We start from the raw sequence: 10,709 nt of genomic DNA on the forward strand, positions 1-10,709 counted from the left end.
AATACTGGGTAATTATTCATACTTTGCTTTTCCATACCTTTTTGGCTATAAATGACTTTCTGCAGGGACATGCACTCATAGAAGTTTATGTGTAAACATATAAACATAACCTCTACTCAGCCTTTAGAGCCCTCCTATCAATCAGCCTTTTGCTAAGAAAACATATTTTGGGTGGTAAATATTTGCTCACCTGCAATGGTCATAGAGAGTTTGATAAGAACTCTTTCAATGTAGTGATGGTAGAGTCAGAATATGCTCAGTGAAAGAGTGGGAAGTTAGTGATAACAGCTACCATAGAGAACATTTTTCAAGGAGCATTACTGGTAATACTGTATAGCATGAGGAGCTTTGTGTGTGTGTACATTTGAGTATCATTTTAAGAGCAGACAATGTGTTCAGTTCTTTATGTAAGTTTTGCTAATTACATTTGAACTTAAGCTTCTGCAGAATTGCCCTCCCCCTGGAAACAACTAGAAAATTGGGCATAATACGTGAACTTGAGCTCCCTGCTCTGTGCGACTTTGATGGCTTTAGGGTAGTTTGTTTTCCTATATAATGGCTCAGGGTTCCCGGTGCTTGAATTTAGAAAGCAAGGTGAAAGCTACTTTGTTTTGAATCATGTAGCATCACTTCCACTACATTCTGTTAGTTATATATGAGTTACTGAACTTGACCCAGATTCAAGGGGAGGAATCATTCTCTAACTTTCGATAGATAAAATTTTACAGATATATTACTAAAATGCATAAAATTGCATAGCCTAGTATCAAATCTAATAACTACTATAATTTCAAAGTAGTGATGAGTGGAATTGATATTGTCAGATACCTTTAATAACTATAATTTGGTACAAACTGATTTCTGTTGGTGACAAAGTTACTGTAGACACAGTTATAAATACTGTGGTGGTACTAATAGATGCTAATAATTCTGTAGTTTTTATTATTTAAATGATATATTTCAGCTAATGATTAGGGAAAGTGAAAAGATAGCTAATTAGGGACATATAAAAATAGCTTTTAGGGACATGAAGTTAGATATTATGAATATGCAGAAATGTAAAACAGCCATAAAAGGTGAAATTTTCAATTTCTTTTCTAGTGTATAGGTGGGACCACTGAAGGCAGACAACTGTATCAATTCAAGGTAAAGCAATTGTCAGACAGATGCATCAGGACAAGGGATAAGAGCTTAGGATTTTGTCAAAGAAGTGATTGGTATGGTGAGAGTTACAGGAGAAGCCACTATGTAAATTTGGTTTACTGTAGTATCTCCCCAGTTACTATCACCTGTTGTCTAATGTAGCTACCATTCTAACTTCTTTCACCATATACTAATTTTGCTGTTAATGAACTTTGAAATTATATGGTACATACTCTTTTGTATCTGGCTTCTTTTGCTTAACATTATGTGTTAATCATCCATATTGTGTGTTGCAATAGCTCTTTGTCATTGCTGAATTGTATTTCTGAAGCATGCAGGTGACAACATTTTATTTTATCCTTTTTTTCTTTTTTTTAAGATTTATTTATTTATGCATACAAGAGTTGGGGTACAGGCCAGAGATGCGGGGGGTGAGAGGAATCACCAGAGACAGAGTGGGGAACAGAACAGGCAGATTGACTGAAATACACTGCTGAGGGGAGCAGCGGGCAAGGAAGGAGAGGTCTGCTGCGCCATGTGGGTTACTCCCTGGCCGGCCAGGGATCGAACTCGTGCTGCAGAGGCTGTGGATTGCTTCATAGTACGGTGCTTAACCCCTTGCGCCACCAGGGAGGCCCTATTTTATCCATTTCAATATTACTGGACACTAGTTGATTTCATTTGTGGATTTTACAAATAATACTGCTGTGAGCATTCTGTCCTTTGGTGCACATATTCACACATGTGTTTGTGCATGTAGAGTAGTTATTGGATCATGTATGATCCAAACAATGTATGATCCAACAAATAAGTCAAAGATATTTTCAAAGTGGTTACACCAATTTATACTCCTAAAAGTGTTTGCTATTGCTTAGAATTGTCAGTCATTGTGGTGCTTGTTGAGAAGATGTAAAATGAAGTCCTTTCTTTTCTCCAGGGAGAATACATTGAAAAGTTTAAATATACATTGAGCTCAGAATATACTACAATGTGGGACAAAACCAGAGGACCTGGCAATTGCCCAAGACTATTGCTGACCAAAAGTGACAGAAGAGATGTGGAGAAAATTCAATTTAAGGAAACAAAGAGGTAAGTGGGGGAAGAAAAGAATACCAATGCATAAACTGTGGTTTCATCAGTCCCTGGGGAGAACAAAGGTGCGTGTTATGGATCTAGTTGTGAGAGACATGGGTGTGAGTGCTGTGGTGAGCCTGGCAGATGGGTTCCCAGTAATGAAGACAAAGCTCAGGAAGGTGCAGTTTACCCCACTTATTTCCCCTGGAAGTGAGCAAATACAAGAAAAAGCAGAGCACCAAGTTGCACAAGCAGAATGAGACCTCTACCAAGACACAGGGTAATGAACCTTACAAGAATTCACAAAATAGGTAATATATAAAGGAACCTCAATTAAGCTTACATCTGATCTGACTTCTCTAAAGAGCACTATGGGCAAAGAGAGAATGGAATGCCATGATCAAAATACTTAAAGACAAAAATTGCCAGACAAGATTATCCTGCGAAAGCTCTCCTTCAGATATGAGGGAGAAATGAAGGCATTCTCAAACAGAAGCTAAAGGAGTTTGCAAACACTAGACCTCGTCCTCTAAGAAATGTTCAAAGAAGCTCTCATATCTGCATTGAATAGAAGAATACACACAACTGAACAAGGAAACAGAACCACAAAGTTAAGGACAAAACTGCAGTAGCAGGCCTTCATATATCAATCAGTCTAAATGTAAATGAATTGAACTTACCAATTGAAAACCACAAAGTGTTTGGTTGGATTAAAAAACAAAATCCAGCTTTCTGAGTCTCCAGGAAATGTACCTTAGCTCCAGTGATAAATATAGGCTCAGATTGAAGTATTGGAAAAAAATCCTATAAGCAAATGGGATACAAAGGAAGGCAGGGACAGTCATATTTACATCTGATAAAATAGATTTCCAGCTAAAAAGGTAGTAAGAGGCAGGTGGACATTACATAATAATTAAGATTAAGAGAACAAGAGATCAAGAAGACAACAATCATTAATATATATGCATCAAATCCAGGCGCATAAAAATATATAAGGCAATAGCAAATCTGAAAATACATTTGTGGCAGAGTACTTAAACATCCTACTTCCACCAAAGGATAGATCAACTAGACAGAAAATAAATAAGGACATACTAGCTATAAATAAAAAATGAAATAGTCACTTTTAGGGCTCCACAACCCAAAAAAACTGAATACACATTTTTCACAAGTATGCATGGGAACATTCTCTAGGATTAATGACTTATTGGGTCACAAGTTAAGTATTAACAAATTTATGAAGATTGAAATCATGTCAAGAGTCTTCTCTGACCATAAAGTTATAAGCTGGAAATCAACCACACACAAAAAAGCTGGCAAAAACTCCAATATGTGAAGACAACACATTATTGAATGATTTTTGTTTTAATGAGGAAATCAAGGAAGAAATGAAAAAAATTACCTGGAGATACAACTTCTAGAACCAAAGGGACACACAAAAAAGAAGGAGCTCAAATAATCTCTCTCACCTTAAGAGATCACCTATTATTGTTGGCTTTAATTTTCTTGGAGGGTGCATACATACTTGTTTTCTAAACCTCAGTTCCTTTAATGTACCATTTGGGGCATGAAACAAAACTAGCCGAATGAGATCTGGAATTTGATGCCTTGGTTAAGTCCTGGCTCAGCCACTTGTTAGTGGCATAACCTGTGGATGTTAACTTTAATTCTCTAAACTTCAAATTGTCATTCATAAACTAGAGATAATATTATCTACCTGATAGGGTTGTTGTGGAGGATAAATGAGTGTGTATGTGTGTAGCAAGCATGTTTATATACATGTGTATATATATATGTTAGCAAGGACTATTATAGCTACCAGATATTGACAACTTTGCTATAGGCTGGGCACCATGTAGCTATGTTTATATTTTCTCTTGTGTGTTTTCCTTTATACTGTATACTCTATACATGCCTATACTTCTGGAACCAGATATGTGGGTTTTCCACACATCACACAATTCTGTGATACCAGCTGAGTGCCCTACAGTTTAACTCAAGTCTGACACCATCTACCAAGAGATAGCATTAGAACACGCAGGTTAATTGTCTAGTCCTCTCCCTTTTTCAGATGTCAATCTTAAGTCCAAGTTGTTTGCAATGCTTCTGATGAACTGGCTGTAAATGACTCCCTCTTCTGGTTCAATTAATTTGCTATAGTAGCAAATGAAACTTAGGGAAAAAAAATCTTATTTATTGGATTACTAGTTTATTATTAAAGGATATAACTCAAGAACAACCAGGTAGAAGAGATGCGTAAGACAAAATATGTAGGGAGGGATATTGAATCTTCTATGTCCTCTTCAGGGCACATCCATTCTCCCAGAACCTTGCATATGCTCACCAGCTTGGGAAATTCTCTGAACCCTGTCCTTTTGGGTTTTTATGGCGATTTCCTTAGGTAGACATGAATGACTAAATTATTGACCATTGATGATTGATCTCAATCTCCAGTCTAATTCCACAGTAGGAGGTGGTAGTGGAGCCTGGGGGTTTGGACCCTAAAATTCCACTCTCCAATCCCATGGTTGGTTACTCTGTGGCAATCAGCTCTGATCCTTTGGGACTTCCGAATAGTCCCCTCATTAACATAAGCTCAAGTGTAATTTTAAGGAGTTTATTGTGAATAATAAAAGACATCTTTATCACTCTTAGCTCTTAGGAAATTCTAAGGGTTTTAGGAATTCTGTACCAGGAAAGAGAATAAAGGGCAGATATACTTGTTATTATAAATACAATGTAACAATATCATTTTATATAAAAAAATATACTCACACCCATATTTATAAATAGCTGTAATTATCCTTGCTACTATTTATGGACCTCCAGTTATATCTGGAAACACTGAAGTAATCAGCTCCCACATGTTCCCTAATTCACAACATGCTATATTTTTATTTTGAAAGATGGATATTAAACTGAAAAATGAAGTTGTTATTTGAACTGGTACCTCCTGATCTCCCTTTTACCACTTTGTATACTCCTTCCTTGCAACAATAATATTTAAGAATCAATTGATTTAATGAAATGTGATATAGGAAATTTAATGACTGGGCAGTAGGACAGATTGAAATTTCATTTTTAGCTTCTGATTTTTCTCATTTGAAGCAAAGATTTCAGACTGTTGTGGGGGTGGTGTGGGGAAGGAAATACAGATCTGTTCACAGCTGCTACTCAAAATACTAGCCATATAACCAGGAGAGAATTTGGCTCAAATTGAAATCCCAGGGCTCTTCATTGCCATCATAATAATTATTGTGTCAATTAAAATTCATTTTGGTGTCCACAGTGTGTTTGGCACCACATCAAAAAAGGAAGTTGATGATTACAGGAATGGTTTCAACCATTTTGTTTATGTCTGAGTTTGACCCAAATGGTATAAAGAAAGAGCAGAAATAAATCATTAACATTTTGTAATTCAACAGCGTTTAGACTCATAAAATATTAGAACTAGAAAAGGATCCAACAATTCTGTTACATGGCTTTTTCATTTAAAGGTTGATGAAACATTTCCAGAAATGGGAATGTTACAAAACCAATATATGAGTGACAATTAGTAAAGGTTATACAACCAGTTAGTAATAGGGAAAGGAAAATTTCATACTCAGGTCTTCTAACTCAAAATGCAGTATATTCCCTGCTCTGTGAGACTGCACCTCAATCTATAAGTTAGGATCAAATTCCTAGAAAATCAGAAACTATAATATTACACACACGTTTCTTTTTAATTACTTTTTTTGAAAATTAGGAGCCAAGCCATTAGATTTTGCTTGTTCTGTCTTTTCTATGTCGCCATCATTAGTGACGGGAAAGAAGGTACTAATAGCTTTGGTGGTGTTGCTTTGACATGGAGGGGGTACTTATTTAGATGAACAATATGAACAACTTCAAATATTTTTGGAATTCCATGAGAGAACCTTCATTTCAGCAGATATTTAAAGGGCAATACTCTGTAGGAGCCAGCAGAGGGAGAGCGAAACATTGTTTTGACAATTTTTACCGTTTCTCCTCACTCTATTGGCTTTTGTTCATTTTTTTCATTTATTGATACCTTCCTTGACAGTGGTGAGAACGGTTCTCATGATTTTGGGGAGGGGAGGAAATGCCTCTATCAGTGATTTGAGGTTTTATTTAACTTACGAGTAAATCAACTGTCAAATGTGCTAGGTTTGGAAAGTTATTAAACCTATTAGAAATTTACTTGTGTGATGTTCACATGCTTCTCTCCATAAACTGGGTAAATTAAGTGATCTTAAATATACATTCAAATCAATTATGTATATTGACTCTTTGTTCTATAAGAGAATACATATACACTGATTCCAATGAAATTTTGACTTTTCATAGCAAAACTTTTACAACCGAAATTTGTGTGTCAGTTAAATTGTAGGTCTCCTTTCACATAGGACAGTCAGAATTCCCATGTGTGGTAAGGAAGAAGGATTGTGGGAAGAATGTACTTTGGAATATTCAGAGCCTAAAGAGTGTAGCTGGGGAGGAAGGAAGATGAACGAGATTAGCGTAAAGATGATGACAGATGCCATGTATTCTACAGTGAGATACTTTTCTGTGACTGCACAGAACTTAAAAAAAAATCCATAAAAATATTAGTGTGAGTGATATGGATGGGAATTCTATGTAAGTTAATAAAGCTTCCAGGTCTTAGGGGATACAGGATAAAACTGACCTGGATAAATTCAGGAGTGGAGACAGAAAGTATAGAAATCACAGGGCTATTTTTGGGAGTTGTGTAGGCTGAGTTAAAGTAGAGCTATTAGGGGTTAAGCATCAGCAGTATGAAGCTGTCCACAGCCACTGCAGCATGAGTTTGATCTCTGGCTGGGGAGGTGACTCACATGGCACAGCAGACCTCTCCTGTCTTGCCTGCTGCTCCCTACAATAGTGTATTTCAGTCAATCTGCCTGTTCTGTTCCCCACTGTCTCTGGTGGGTCCTCTCACCCCCCACACCTCTGGCCTGTGCCCTAGTTCTTGTATGCATAAATAAATACATCTTTTTAAAAAAGTAAAGTAGAGCTATTAATCTCTTATAATTACAAAGAAATTATGGATAGAAGCCCCCCAATTTATTTACTATAAGAAAGATAGCAGGCCTCCCTGGTGGCCTCAGGATTAAGTCTCAGCTCTATCACCATGGCAGCCTGAGTTCCATCCCCAGCCAGTAAGCTAACCCACATGCTGCAACAGACCTCTCCTGTCTTGTCCTCTGCTCTCCTTAGCAGTATATATCAGTAGATCCATTTGTTCTGCTCCCCACCCTATTTCTGGTGAATCCTCTCACTCCCTGCAGCTCTTTTCTACACCCCAGTTCTTCCATGCAAAAATAAAATAAAAGAGAGATCTCATGGGCTCAAGAAAAGGAAAGTTAAAGTCAACACAATAAATTTAGTAGCAGATGTTATGGTGACCAGGGAGTATTGACCATATATAGTGCCTTGGAGCTAAAGGCTAGCTATAGTTTCAAAGCTCTCAAAAAGTTTGAACTGAGGTTCCTGTATAAAAGTATGACCTTGGAATTGCTGCCTCTCAGTTAAAGGGGAATTAGAAAAACTAGAAAAAAATCTCCTGAGAAATCAAGTCTCCATGTTTTACTATGTGCAGATTTGAAGCCTCATTTGACATCCTTCCTAAGATTGTAATATGAACTCCTATAAGATCTTAGGTTTTTCAGCAGAAGTAAAATTCTTTATACCAACATTTCCAATGGGCCAGGACATTAGGGACTCCCAAGAAGATCTGGTGATTAAAATTTGAAATCATAGAAGAAAAAAAATCACCATAGTAGAGATAAACTAGATAATTTAAACAGGACTATTAGAAGTCTAAGAATTTGCAAAAATATAATCATTTGAGAGATATGATAGGTTATAAGAAAGTGATAGGAAATGAAAGAATAGGATATTATGATATTAGAATATGTAAATTAAAAAATATTTGAAAAGAATTCCTAGAAATAAAATAATTGAAATTAAAACCCAATGGAAGGGTTAGATAATAGGTCATAGCAATAATGAACATTACTGAACTGGAATGAAGAGTTGGGAAAATTAACTAAAATGTAGTAAATAGAGATAAAGCAAAGAAAAATAGGAAAAAATGACATTGAGTGTAGAATGAATGGGGGCGAGCATGCATCTAATTATAATGAGAGTTCTAGCAGAGAAGAAAGCAGTGAAAGAGGCAATAAAGACATTTCCATAATTGAGTGTATTATGGTTATAAGCACTGTTTAGTTTTTTTTTCTTTTTTATTCAGTGTGACAAGCTTTTTTTTTTTCTATCAGTGTATCTATTCTTATTTTAGCTAACATAATCACTATATGGTTATATATTGATCATTATACTGTTTGTTTTGTTGGGTTTATTTTTGTCTCTTGCTTTATGTTATTTTTTTCCTTCTTTTTTGGATTAATCAAATTTTTTTTAAATTGTCTTCTCCCTTTATCAGCATGGGAATTACACAGTCTATTAGATGTTAGAGCAGAATTGTACTCATTAGGTTCATGTGGCTATTTAAATTTAAATGAGAATGTAAATTAACTAAAATAGAAGAAATTCATTTCTTCATGACATGCCCCTCATAGCCACATGTGTGCAGTCATTACTGTATTAAATGCACACATATAGGATATTTCCATCATTACTGAAAGCACTATTGAGTAGCGCTGATCTAGATAATCTGAATGTCTCTTTATATCATCTGGGTTTTCTTTTGTCTTGTTTCTTGGTATGCTTTGTTGTATTTTACTAAGTGATGGATAGTGTGTATGAAAAGCTGCATAATTTCTATATGTTTTTATCTTCCCTCAGAAAAAGGGCATGCTGTTCTGTCAGGAATCAAGGATGAGACGCAGATCCACCTTAATTTCATGGACAAGTGAGTTGCCATGAATATCTGTTTTACAATTTTTATTAAGACAAATTTGTACCTGGTTTGCTCCCACTGTTGAGGATATAGACCTCTAAGAGTCTTAACTGAGAGGCTGGGTGGTTATTAAAGGTTTTTCCTTTTGCTGGATCATATATTCTAAGTTTTGTCTCGTTGAAACTGTCAGATTGTTGGAAAGTCTGATAGTCTTTTAAGTGGAATTCTGCTTAGATTCTTATCCCTTTACTTTGTGTATCTTAAAAATGTATGTGTCAGGCTTGCCTCTCTCTCTCTCTGGTTGCTATTTGTTAACTCCTAGACTCTACTTTTTTTCTCTCTTGTCCTGTGAAATCATCAGAAACTCTTCAGCTTCTCTGCCTCTTAGCAGCTACACTCTTTTCAGATTCTTAGCCTTTTAATCAGCCCTAAGAACAAAGAAATTCTCTTAGGATAAACCTTGGCTCTCCTCTTTCTGTTCCACCTTTCTTTAGGATCTTGTCCTTTTAAGTCCTGGTTGCCTCAGCAGTTCTCAGTGCTTTCAAACAAAGATTGCATTTTAATTCTCCCCCTAACCCCACTCGCCATGCATACTTTTTCCTTCTTTCCTCCCTTTCTCCCTCCCTCTATCTCTCTCTTTCTTTTCCTTCCTCCTTCCCTCCCTCCTCCCTCCCTCCCTCCCTCCCTCCCTCCTCCCTCCCTCCCTCTCTCTCTCTTTCTCTCTCTCTCTCTCTCTTTCTTTCCTGTAGCATTGCATTATAACATTATATAAATTTCAGATGTGCATCACTGAAAATCAACATGTGTATATACTACAATACATAAACTATCATCACTAAAACTCCAATTCTATGCTCACCATACAATTGTCCTCTTTTACCCACTTTGTCTACCTCTCCCCTAGTTTTTTATGATACATTCATTTAATGGTTTTTACAAGCTGTGCTATTATAGCTGGAAATAGAAGTCTTACCACTTCACTTGCAGTCATGGATGATTTCGGTGCAAGTTCTACCAATATTAACAGGAGTCACTTTATTATTATCATTTCTGCATAGTTATGTTTCTTCTGTGATATCAATATGACTGCTATCATTCTTGTATCTATAAACCTTTAATGAAATATTGGGGGATGTATTAGTAAAACTCATAGGATTTAATGAGGATTTTCTTTTTTTGATAAACTTCTGAGAACTATATAACAACTGCCCTTTATCAATCACCTGTCAAAGTGTATGTTAGATATATGTTGCTTCTAATTATTAACAACAATTTTGCAATATAAATATTAGTGTTCCAACTTTACTGATAGGACAGTGAAGACTCATTTAAATAATTTCCCCTTGGCAGATTTGGTTTGATTGACTTTAAAGATCTCAATCTCAATTTCCCAACTATTCTTGAGAATGTAGAAAAAGTTTTGGAAGACTCTGTTCTTCACATCCCCTCACACTTAGCTGCAGTCACTTGCTATAACCCTTTCTAGGTGTTATCCCAAGGAAATAAAAATAGAAATAGTGACAACAAGCCATGCTCATTGAACTGACAGGCTCCAAAATCATTTTAATGAGCTAAACCTATTACTATTAGTAATAGTCTAATAACCATC

Source organism: Talpa occidentalis, unplaced genomic scaffold (assembly GCF_014898055.3).
Source record: "Talpa occidentalis isolate TD23 unplaced genomic scaffold, MPIMG_talOcc4v2.1 talOcc4.3, whole genome shotgun sequence".
NCBI lineage: Eukaryota > Metazoa > Chordata > Mammalia > Eulipotyphla > Talpidae > Talpa > Talpa occidentalis.